Genomic DNA, 9,587 nt, shown 5'->3' on the forward strand with positions numbered 1-9,587 from the left:
CAGTTTTGGCAACATATTTAATTACACATGAACTAGTAAAACTAACAAGTTCTTGGCAACGTATTAAAGTCATAGTTTAAAAAGGCGCACCTAAGCACGCCTAGGCTCTAGGCGTTGGCAAAACGCATTGCGCATAACTACACTTAATCTGTGCATAATTGCGCATAAGCATATGCTTTGGTCAGTAAAGCGCAAGGCGGTGGCAAAACACACAATTTACGCCTAGCGCTTTTTGAACTATGATTAAAGTAACAAGTCGGCACCGTTTACCAGCAACATAGACATATGTAAATTTCTTTGACGTAAGAAAAATGATTCCAACACATATATAAGTTAAAAAGACGGTGACACTCATATAAACCTGACAATTATCTATCTATGAACATGCAAACATTACTAGTGCAACAAGTGATAACACTAAACCATTTAACAAACAGGGTATCAGAACTTAAATTACACGTGAATTCTGCTGCACCCTAGATGTACATAGGACCAGCTATCTACGTGCTTAAGTAGCTATTTAAGTTCAGGCAAACAGGTAATTCTTAACAGTAAGTATCAAACACATAGATAGGCGCAGTCTATAATAGGATTAACAGACTATGGCATTATGTAATCAGTGGCAAACTAAATTAAGCCAAGCAACGTAATTGAACAATTTTGCAATAAATGGCTAACTAAAATTCTGAGAAGCAGGTAACTGAACTTACGCTAGCTCTTTGTACAGGCACATTGCAATTTCTTTTTCTCTTACAGGGTTCTATGAAGGAGTCCATGGCATCAATTGCTTGGATATGCAATCCCAATACTTCTTTTTTCCCACACAGCGTTGGTAAGTCGAATGGTTAATCTGGTAAGATGGTGCATCCTTGATATGTTATATGAGGACGTGTAGTCAGACTAGTTGTAGCCACACACATCACACTGGCTTTTACTGTATATTTCACGCGATTACATTTGACATATCGATACAAGAGGATGAAAAGACTAGCATCCTTCACATTATTGGCGAACTCAGTTCATAGAAACAAGCAATTCAACCATTCTGTGGGTAAATCAAAAGCGCTACTGAAATATTTATCACTACCCCAATCATACATGAAAAAAGGGGCGACGCCACCATAGGGGCTGGTATGGTCGGCTGCCTCGGTTGGCTGGAAAGTGTGCACCTAGTTTGATCTGTCCAGGTTGGCCCAGGCTTGTTTTGTTCGTCCCAACGCACGAGCATGCAATGTAAAAAATGAAGAAAAAGGTTTCAATTTGAATGGGACAATAACGTAACTACAAGACAGGCCCTATAGCAGGCTCGCGGCCCAAACGAGCGCCTCCCATATTGATTGACAGCAGGAAAAATCCCAATTCGTTCACTCCACCCTCCAGTTTGGTTCGCTCCTAACCTTGCCACCGCTAGACAGACCGACATAGCACTTCCTCGCGCCCTCGTTGGAGGGCAGTCGCCGGGATTCAAGCGAATGGAAGGACAAGAAGATGAAGATCCAACCTTGGGTGTAGCCTGTGTGGGAGGCAGCGGCGGCAGCACGGGCATGGCATCGAGCTTGCGCAAACGGACAGTCGCAGCTTGCAAGAGCAGCATGCACAACGAGCAGGTACATCATTTCCCTGATTATATCTAATTGAACTATTCAATTTTTGGCCAATAGTTAAACCTGACGGTGTTGTAAAACTGCTTGTATGTAGGGAATGTATGAGAAAATGAAACCAATTTCTGCTTATATTATAACTCCCCAATCAATACTGAACTGCCTGAATCTGATGTATCTAATCAAGTTTTCAGTGCAAACATACAAGATCATGTTGTTCTTGAGCCTGAAGTGTCTAGTGAATAGACTGCTAATGAAGGATTTGATGCAAACATTTTACATGCTCCTGGTGATGAACATATAGTGTCTAATGAGGGATCTAATGCAAGCATTTTGCAAGCTCCCATTGAAGGATTTAGTGTCTAATGATGATCTGCTATGTTGAGAGAGACATAGAGATTTGCAGGCATTGATGAGAAGCAAATTATAGTACATTTTCATGGCTTGAGGAAACATCGAGGCCATCTACCAGAAAGTCCCCGTATCATCACAACGTAGCATAAATACTTCTATAATCTGTTGTTTGAAACTATTGGCGTACTTGTGCAGGATAGATATATTGATATGCAGTTTGCACACTGGTTATAGGTGTAATTACACTTCGATATTTTCAGCCAGAGAACAAATAATTCAAGCAGGTACAGACCTTGTTAGTAGTCCTTGTACACCATGTTGCATTTTGTGTTTCTTGATGCTTACATCATTTAGTGTTTCATAATATGAACTACTTTGGATCATTAGCTGGTTTTCAAAGTGCATGCAGCTTCACATTTCTCAAGTTATGTTGATTTCCGGAGTGCAAGTGCCTTCGTATTTTTAAGTTAAATGTTCGCCCCTAGTAACTTGAATTCGTGGATCCGCCACTGCACACAAATCATACACACATGCCAGTACGAAGTAAATGAAATGAAGAGACTCACGCTAGCTCGTTGTACAGGCTCACCGCAGCTCTGCTTGCGCTTGGGATGTTCCATGTACAAGTCAATGTTACCACTTGCTTGGATGTCAAGGCCTTGTGATCCTTGCATCCCCCTTTGCATTTTTGACACGGCGAATGGTTGATCAAATAAGAGGAATCGACCTTGCTGTTGTACCAGAGGACAGATACTTACAAGTTTATACGAGTGTGCAGGATGTGTACCAGATCCTGTAGCGCCGTCATGCTTCGCTAAAAAATGGTTTTGCTTGTTTCAGATGATATCTCCAGAAGAAATAAGAGTTAAAGTCAGAGTTGCATAGGCGTGTAAGCTAAGAGAGCAGTGAAAGGATATCCAAACATCGTCAGAACAGTGCACAAGCGAGTGATGTGTGGATACCTAGTTCGGGCCGGCGTTTGGGCATGCTCGCCTAACTAGAGTGCGGGTCACTTTAGAGCTGTTGAGGGTGATGCGCTGGCCTTTGCTGGCCGCGCACGGATGCAGATCTTGAGTGGTAGCAGAGTGCTACGATGCGGTGGGAGAGACCGTTGGTGAAGCCCCAACGGCCTCGGGGGGCGGAGGTGCGACAATGTTCTCGGTGAAGTAGCCCCGGTGAGGTGGGAGACGGCGTCGGTGAGGCGCACCTGATGCGTGCTACCTCTTGAGATTGCGTTGGATTTCCCCGAAGAGGAAAGGATGGTGCAGCAGAGTAGCGTAAGTATTCCCCTCAGTTTTTGAGAACCAAGGTATCAATCCAATAGGAGGCCACGCTCAAGTACCTCGGACCTGCACAAAATGATAGCTACTCGCAACCAACGCGATTAGGGGTTGTCAATCCCTTCACGGTCACTTACGAGAGTGAGATCTGATAGATATAATATTTTTGGTATTTTTGGTATAAAGATGCAAAGTAAAAAGTAAAAGGCAAAGTAAAAAAGCAAAGCAAGATTAAAGTAATGGAGATTGATATGATGAGAATAGACCCGGGGGCCATAGGTTTCACTATTGGCTTCTCTCAAGAGCATAAGTATTCTACGGTGGGTGAACAAATTACTGTTGAGAAATTGAAAGAATTGAGCATAGTTATCGCAATATCTAGGCATGATCATGTATATAGGCATCACGTCCGTGACAAGTAGACCGAAACGATTCTGCATCCACTACTATTTCTCCACTCATCGACCGCTATCCAGCATGCATCTAGAGTATTAAGTTAAAAACAGAGTAACGCCTTAAGCAAGATGACATGATGTAGAGAGATAAATTCATGCAATATGAAATAAACCCCATCTTGTTATCGTCGATGGCAATGATACAATACGTGCCTTGCTGCCCCTTCTGTCACTAGGAAAGGACACCTCAAGATCGAACCCAAAGCTAAGCACTTCTCCCATGGAAAGAACTACCAATCTAGTTGGCCAAACCAAACGGATAATTCGAAGAGATTTTCAAAGATAATCAATCATACATAAAAGAATTTAGAGAAGATTCAAATATTATTCATAGATAGACTTGATCATAAACCCACAATTCATCGTTCTCAACAAACACACCGCAAAAAGAAGATTACATCGAATAGATCTCCATGAGAGAGGGGGAGAACTTTGTATTGAGATCCAAAAAGAGAGAAAAAGCCATCTAGCTACTAGCTATGGACCCGAAGGTCTGAGATAAACTACTCACACTTCATCGGAGAGGCTATGATGAGGTAGAAGCCCTCCATGATGACGGCCCTCTTCTGGCGGAGCTCCGGAATAGGCCCCAAGATGGGATCTCGTGGATACAGAAATTTGCGGCAGTGGAATTAGGTTTTTGGCTCCTGTTCTGATCGTTTGGGGGTACGTAGGTATATATAGGAGGAAGGAGTACGTCGGTGGAGCACCGAGGGGCCCACGAGGCAGGGGCGGCGCCCTAGGGGGGGCGCCCCCACCCTCGTGACCGCCTCTTTGACTCCTTGGAGTAGGGTCCAAGTCTCCTGGATCACGTTCGGTGAGAAAATCACGTTCCCGAAGGTTTCATTCCGTTTGGACTCCGTTTGATATTCCGTTTCTTTGAAACACTGAAATAGGCAAAAAACAGCAATTCTGGGTTGGCCTCCGGTTAATAGGTTAGTCCCAAAAATAATATAAAAGTGGAAAATAAAGCCTAATATAGTCCAAAACATTAGATAATATAGCATGGAGCAATCAAAAATTATAGATACGTTGGAGAAGTATCAGACATCCCCAAGCTTAATTCATGCTCGTCCTCGAGTAGGTAAATGATAAAAAGAGAATTTTTGATGCGGAGTGCTACCTGGCATAATTTCAATGCAAATCTTCTTAATTGTGATATGAATAAGCACATTAGAAAGATTCAAGACAAAAGTTTATATTGACATAAAAATAATAATACTTCAAGCATACTAACAAAGGAATTATGTCTTCTCAAAATGACATGGCTAAAGAAAGTTATCCCTACAAAATCATATAGTTTGGCTATGCTCTATCTTCACCACACAAAATATTTAAATCATGCACAACCCCGATGACAAGCCAAGCAATTGTTTCATACTCTAACTTTTTCAAAACTTTCTCAATCTTCACGCAATACATGAGCGTGAGCCATGGACATAACACTATAGGTGGCATAGAATGGTGGTTGTGGAGAAGACAAAAAGAGGGGAAGATAGTCTCACATCAACTAGGCGTATCAACGGGTTATGGATATGCCCATCAATAGATATCAATGTGAGTGAGTATGGATTGCCATGCAACGGATGCACTAGAGCTATAAGTATATGAAATCGCAAAAAGAAACTAAGTGGGTGTGCATCCAACTTGCTTGCTCATGAAGACCTAGGGAAATTTGAGGAAGCCCATCATTGGAATATCCAAGCCAAGTTCTATAATGAAAGATTCCCACTAGTATATGAAAGTAATAACATGAGAGACTCTCTACTATGAAGATCATGGTGCTATTTGAAGCACAAGCGTGGTAAAAGGATAGTAACATTGTCCCTTCTCTCTTTTTCTCTCATATTTTTATTTATTTATTTTATTTGGGCCTTTTCTACCTTTTTATGGCCTCTTTTCTTTCTCTTTTTTTGGGCTTCTTTGGCCTCTTTTATTTATTTTTTGTCCGGAGTCTCATCACGACTTGTGGGGGAATCATAGTCTCCATCATCCTTTCCTCACTGGGACAATGCTCTAATAATGATGATCATCACACTTTTATTTTTCTTACAACTCAACAATTACAACTCGATACTTAGAACAAAATATGACTCTATATGAATGCCTCCGGCGGTGTACCGGGATATGCAATGAATAAAGAGTGACATGTATGAAAGAATCATGAACGGTGGCTTTGCCACAAATACGATGTCAACTACATGATCATGCTAGCAATATGACAATGATGGAGTGTGTCATAATAACGGAATGGTGGAAAGTTGCATGGCAATATATCTCGGAATGGCTATGGAAATGCCATAATAGGTAGGTATGGTGGCTGTTTTGAGGAAGGTATATGGTGGGTGTATGATACCAGCGAAAGGTGCACGGTATTAGAGAGGCTAGCAAAGGTGGAAGGGTGAGAGTGCGTATAATCCATGGACTCAACATTAGTCATAAAGAACTCATATACTTATTGCAAAAATCTACAAGTTATCAAAGCAAAGTATTACATGCATGCTCCTAGGGGGATAGATTGGTAGGAAAATACCATCGCTCGTCCCCGACCGCCACTCATAATGAAGACAATCAATAAATAAATCATGCTCCGACTTCATCACATAACGGTTCACCATACGTGCATGCTACGGGAATCACAAGCTTCAACACAAGTATTTCTCAAATTCACAAGTACTCGACTATAATGACTTTAATATTATCACCTCCATATCTCAAAATGATTATCATGCTTCAATCTTTTCTTAGTATTCAACACACTCAAAAGAAAGTTTCACAAATCTTGAATACCAAGCATATTATTATTAAGCAAATTACCATGCTATTAAGATACTCTCAAAATGATTTAAGTGAAGCATGAGAGATCAGTAGTTTCTTTAAAACAAATCCACCACCATGCTCTAAAAGATCTAAGTGAAGCACATAGAGCAAAATTACTTAGCTCAAAAGATATAAGTGAAGCACATAGAGCAAAATTATAACGCTCAAAAGATATAAGTGAAGCACATAGAGTATTCTATCAAATTCTAATTCATGTATGGCTCTCTCAAAAGGTGTGTATAGCAAAGATGATTGTGGCACATTAACAAACAAAGACACAAATAATACAAGACGCTCCAAGCAAAACACATATCATGTTGGTGAATAAAAATATAGCTCCAAGTAAAGTTACCGATAGAAGTAGACGAAAGAGGGCATGCCTTCTGGGGCATCCCCAAGCTTTGGCTTTTAGGTGTCCTTAGATTATCTTGGGGGTGCCATGGGCACCCCCAAGCTTAGGATCTTGCCACTCCTTGTTCCATATCCATCAAATCCTTACCCAAAACTTGAAAACTTCACAACACAAAACTTAAGGTAGAAAACTCGTGAGCTCCGTTAGTGAAAGAAAACAAAAGACAACTTCAAGGTACTGTAATGAACTCATTCTTTATATATATATTGGTGTTAAACCTACTGTATTCCAACTTCTCTATGGATTATAAACTATTTTACTAACCATAGATTCATCAAAATAAGCAAACAACACACGGAAAACAGAATATGTCAAATACAGAACAGTCTGTAGTAATCTGTAGCGAGCGCAAGATCTGGAACCCCAAAAATTCTAAAATAAATAGCTGGACGTGAGGAATTTATCTATTAATCATATGCAAAAATAATTAACTAAATATCACTCTCCAAATAAAATGACAGCAGTTCTCGTGAGCGCTAAAGTTTCTTTTTTTTACAGCAAGTTCAACAAGACTTTCCCCAAGTCTTCCCAACGGTTCTACTTGGCAAAAACAATAATTAAACACAAAAAACACAACCAAAACAGAGGCTATATAATTTATTTTTACTAAACAGGAGCAAAAAGCAAGGAATAAAAATAAAATTGGGTTGCCTCCCAACAAGCGCTATCGTTTAACGCTCCTAGCTAGGCATAAAAGCAAAGATAGATCTAGGTATTGCCATCTTTGGTAGGCAATTCTTCGATGAGACATCTATTTCCCTTAGGAATTTCTTTCTTTCTAGTGATTATCAAACTTTTAGGCACAAGATCGAAAAATTCATTTGTAGCAATTGGTTCCTTAATGATAACAAAAAGATTGGGATGAATACTTATAGAATTAAGATCCGCAGTTTCCTTACTAGATGATTCACCCTTATTTTTAGGAACATACATAAGCTTGGTAATTTTAGTAGGAGGACTTGGAGTATTCTTTATGGAAGAAAAAGTGGTTCCCAAGTTTGTAATGATCCCCTCAAGTTTATCAATTCTAGTAGAATCTAAGTTTATCTTCTCATTAACTATGGGTTCCTTTTCCTTGATATTTTTCAAAGTCATTCCTACCTTAGATCCATATTGAGTAATTTGATTGTGGATCTTTTTATCAAGATTTTAAATTAATTCAATAGTAGCAACTTATTTTCAATAATTTCAAGTCTTTGCATAACATGCTCCAAAGTTAACATGGTTCCATTAACCAAAAGAGGTGGTGAGCCAAATAAATCTAACATGGCATTATAAGAATCAAAAGTATGGCTACCCAAGAAGTTGTATTTCGATGAATTTCCCCTATCACAATGGGGGGAGCGATGGTTGGGCAGTGGTACAGCCCACCTCCGCCCCAAATGGGGGCACAATCTGGGTAGGCTCGTGTAATTGCCCAAGATCAATCTGCTGGTGGTTCTGACTCTCAGATTAGTGGGAAATCTCAAGGCAAGAATCAGCAAAAGAAGAGACAGGACATCCAGAAAACTGCTCTTGCCCCTGCTTCGGGCCTTATGGCATACTCTGAGGTGATCTGCTACAACTGTGGGGAACCAGGGCATCATTTGGATAAATGTGTCAAGCCCAAGAGTTGATTTATCTGCAAAATGGTTACCCATAAAGTTGAGAATTGCCCTGTCAGAAGGAAAACCCACAGTTCTGCTAGATATGTTGGAAGTGCTGCTCTAGGATTATGTCCACCATTGACAGAATTTTCTGTGACACAGAATTAGATAGTTTTTTCCCCTTTCTAGTTGTAGAGCTCTGCCCAGATGTGGTAGTGACCACACTCCTTTGCTCTAGGACTCTGGTCTTAACCAAACTCCAAAGAGCAATAGTTTTAAATTTGAAAAGTGGTGGTTGCTTAGAGAAGATTTTACTGAGCTAGTCAGGAAAATCTGGAATGAGCCTACTGGGAGCAGCTGCCCCCTAGAAAATTGGCAGATCAAAATTAGGAGATTTAGAAGAACTACCAAAGGGTGGAACTCCAATGAGGAAGCTAATCTTAGAAGATACAAAAGGCTTCTCCTCCTTGAGTTTGATTCTCTAGATATTAAGGCAGAAACCACTGACCTCTTTGAGGCTGAGACTAATAGATTAAACTTTGTCCATGGAGAGCTCAAGAAAATTTGGCTTCAAGAAGAAATCAAAGCCAAACAAAGGTCTAGAGGTAGGAACATTAAGGAGGGTGATAGAAATACTGCTTACTTCCATGCAGTAGCTAACCAGAGGAGGAGGAAAAACCTCATTCACTCCCTTGATGGCCCTAATGGCCCTGTTACCGAGGTTCATGAGATGCTGAAAGTGGCTAGTGACTTCTACAAAGACCTGTTTAAGAAAGAAAACCCTTCTGGGTTCTCTCCACAAAACAATTTTTTCTCTGCTTCTGAAAAAGTCTCTCCTGCTGAAAATGAGCTACTAGAAGCCCCTTTTTCGGAGACAGAGGTGAAGGAAGCCATTTTTAGCTCTTATCCTGATGGGGCTCCTGGTCCTGATGGGATTCCCTTCTTGTGTTACCAGCATTTTTGCGACTTGGTGAAAAATGATCTCTTAGATCTTTTCCAAGCCTTTCATAGAGGAGAGTTGGATCCAGCAACTTACTCATGAGGGGTCTGTTGGGGTCAATTTAAATAACTATAAAAAT

The sequence above is a fragment of the Triticum dicoccoides genome, chromosome 5A (genome assembly GCF_002162155.2).
Source record: "Triticum dicoccoides isolate Atlit2015 ecotype Zavitan chromosome 5A, WEW_v2.0, whole genome shotgun sequence".
Classification (NCBI taxonomy): Eukaryota; Viridiplantae; Streptophyta; class Magnoliopsida; order Poales; family Poaceae; genus Triticum; species Triticum dicoccoides.